Source organism: Adiantum capillus-veneris, chromosome 27, assembly GCF_014529385.1.
Source record: "Adiantum capillus-veneris isolate H3 chromosome 27, ASM1452938v2, whole genome shotgun sequence".
Taxonomy (NCBI): Eukaryota; Viridiplantae; Streptophyta; class Polypodiopsida; order Polypodiales; family Pteridaceae; genus Adiantum; species Adiantum capillus-veneris.
In genome coordinates this window covers 4,322,881-4,326,431 of record NC_140957.1, presented here as the reverse complement: position 1 = coordinate 4,326,431, position 3,551 = coordinate 4,322,881, and positions in this window count along the sequence as shown.

Genomic DNA, 3,551 nt, shown 5'->3' with positions numbered 1-3,551 from the left:
TGTTTTGCGGATGAAGCAACAAGCAGGCGTTTTCAGAGAAGGATCATATTTTTCTGAGAAACCATTGTAAAATTCTTTTGTAAGGAAGCATCTTTAAGTCGAGAATTTGTCAAAGGATTTATGATTATTCTTATGGGAGCAATTGTATATTAGAGAGCCAGTTAGAAGTTTAGGAGCTTATGGCCGGACAAGCCATTTGTAAAGACCTAATCTATAAAGGTCATTTTTTGTAAGTGGGAACAGGATCTTTTTGATAAAAAACTGAGAAGACAACGTACGTTTGAGAGCTCCTTCTTGTTCAAACTTGTAATCTTCGCCATTGTGGCTACGGTAATCCAAATTCAAATTTGTTTATTGCATTGTGTTCGTTTTATCTTGCTCATCCATTCAAGTGTAATCATTCAAGATTCGGTGTAGGTTTTCAACTACGAGTTTGAGGCCTTAAATCGCTGTTTTGAGTGTCTATATGTGTGTTTTATGTAATTTTGACCCTACGAGGGGCTTTAGGGACCCTGAAACAACCCATTAGGATCACCTGTTCGCTGTTTTTGCTGACTTTGGGACGAACGATCGCGATCTTTGTACCTCTCCAGAATGCTGTGACAGTGATAGGATATGTTCTTGATAATTCCGTGTAGCTTCCCTTCAAGTTTCGTGCGATTCCGATATGATTTGCATGGTAAACGGGCGTGATGATTGTAGAGCTGTGTAGAAGGACATAGGCAGATTACTTGGCGGTAATGCGTTTGATTTTCTTGTAGAGTTAGTAGTTGCATCTCTTCGAGTTCACTTCATTAGGATCCACACCCTAATGAGTTTCCAAGCCTCATCAGATTCGCTTCCCCTGTATTGATAAATATGTTGATGCTTGAGAGCTATGCTATGGATGTCCGTCGCGGCGACCCGCAAACATCGGTGCCGTTGCCGTGGAATGCACCTTAGGTGATGAGTGACCGAGTGCGCAGTTAGATTCCTTAAAAAAGATCAATCCATAAATCCATTTTACACCTCAGTTAGGTTGCTAGACAAGGGTTTAGAGCTTAGTGGAGTCTAGAGCCAATGGACCGGCTAGATCCTCTCTTAGGAGATTTAGGGAGCTGTGAGTGAGAGTGTTAAAGCATTTTTGCTCTTCAATTTCTCTAATTCGATTGAGTACTGAAATCTCACCCGAAATCTGTCGTGTTTGTTTTGTTTGATTCATTTCCTTATGTTTTTTCAGTTCTGTACTTAGGAGTAGGATAAGCAAATCACATTCCAATCAGATTTGGGGCAAAAGTTAGAGTCGAGAAACCAGCAAACCATAACTTTGGCCAAAAAAGCCATAAGACTCTGAAATTCTGAAAATCTAACCAAACAGGGTTGATATTGATTCAAATCACAAAGTGGTAGCACAAAACACTAGGAAACACTTGTCAAAGGGAGCAGACAAGATTTCATCAGATTTAGCCCAGGTACTACGATCGCGATCGGTGTACCTCAGTGTCAGATTTGTACAAGATTTGACATGTGCCTTCCTGATAAAATTCTAAACAAGTTTGTCTAAAGCAACCACACCCAAAAACATCAAAAATCAAGGAAATTAGGCCACTTGGGTAAAACTAGCCTGACAGACCCAGAACGTACAAAATCTTAGCTTTTGGTGATCCAAATGCAAAAAGACTTTAGGGATAGCCTTAAAACATCAGTGTCTACAAGCATGCCAAATTTGGTCTAATTTGGGCTCAGAACTACGATCGCGATCGGTGTACCTAAGTGCCAGATTTTGACCAGATTTAATTTGTGGGATCCTCAGGTGTTTGCAAACATAAAAGTCTAAAGGACCTAGAGCTAGAAACCTCAAAATACCTGTCAAACCATGTGAATACAGATCCGAGTCAAAAACTGCTAAACTGGCTTAGAAATTGACTTTCAGTAGACCAAAACATATCAAAGCTAGGAAGGAACCACACATAGGGATAGCCTATACATAGGACAATCCTAGATAGCTTCCAAATCCCTAATCAAGCACTAAAATCAGATCAAACTAACACATTCTGGGAAATAGGCACTTCCAACCAAGAAATGGTAAAAACTTGACTTTTTTGAGTCCAAATACAAAAGTGTCTGGCAGGTAGTCTTAAAATAGGCTAGTGAACAAGCTGGTGAAGTTTCATCTAATTTGGGCCCAGAACTACGATCGCGATTGGTGTACCTCTGGCCCAGATCTAACTCTTTGACCTGTTCATAGACCTAGACTATTTAAGATATCAGGAGTTGTCAAAACTCAAATTGGACATACAGTCAATAATCTGCAAGCAAAATTGTGTTGAGATCATTGTGAAAGTGTTGAATCTGCTGACAGTTGGAATGATACAGTGATCTCATAGCCATCTAGTGTATTCATTTGCAGAGACCGATCAAGTAACAATCCATGCAGTCGCAGGAATTGGAAGATCATTCCATCTCCAGGTAAGAGGTTTGGATTCAGTCAGTAAATCCCACTTTCTTCATGTTTTTGAGATCGGGAAAACAAATCAACACCAGACACCTAAATTTAGCGGATCAAACAAGTGTTGTATCAACAAAGGAGAGTGTAAACCAAGGGATAGTACGACCGTTAGAGCCGATCCTTGAAGAAGGCATCACCGATACTTCTTCAGAGAGATCTTCCGAGTATTTTACAGAACACTTGGGACAATCAAAACTAAACGGAAGAGAAAACATGGCAGCAGGATCATCAGACCCCTCGGCCACATTAAAGCTATTGTTCATCAAGTATCAATATGCAACAAGCAAGGTGCCAAGATATACAAAGATGGTATGGACCGCTACTATGTGAAAATAGAAGATAGACCAAGTGAGTTCAGGGACTTAGTGCATGTGAGCTATAGCGGAGATAGGTACCTAGATGATGAGGGTATCATGTACTTGGTAGTCCTGAATCCTAACATTGTAGACAAGTGGGGATTGATGGGCACAAAAGCAGACGAGGAACATGAGGAAAAGGCACCAACAATGAGCTTACCTAATGCGAGATTAAGGCGAGAAAACGAAATGTTGAGAGTCAACACGGATAATGTTTACTTGGGGTTATACAAGTATAATAATGGAGAGCAAGATCTCTATTATAAATGCGAGGAACCCTACGTCGGAGAGATGACTGAGCGGAAAAGACTTTATGTCTTCACCTACACCGAGGGAGTGGAAACGAAAATTGCCGCATACGACAAGTATAGAAGACGATATGCAGCAATCGATAAAAAAGAGTTGGAAGGATATACGTACTTTGGGGGACCACTTCACCAGTGTTATGTCACTCCAAGCCCATTAAGACCAGCACCTACAGCTGTAGTGCCAGAACCGTTGACCACAGGTGGAGGAAGGACTCATGTAGCTGATTCTTTCAGTCGACCTCATTATTCGATGCCAAGACCCATGGGAACGTTACATTCCAGAGAGTCAATGGCTACGAATCGAGGTAGTGCAGTTCCTATCTCTACACATATGGCTGTAGGTCCGACATTTGCAGCCACCCCATCACATTTGCCTCCTAGTAGTAGATTTAGGGTAGG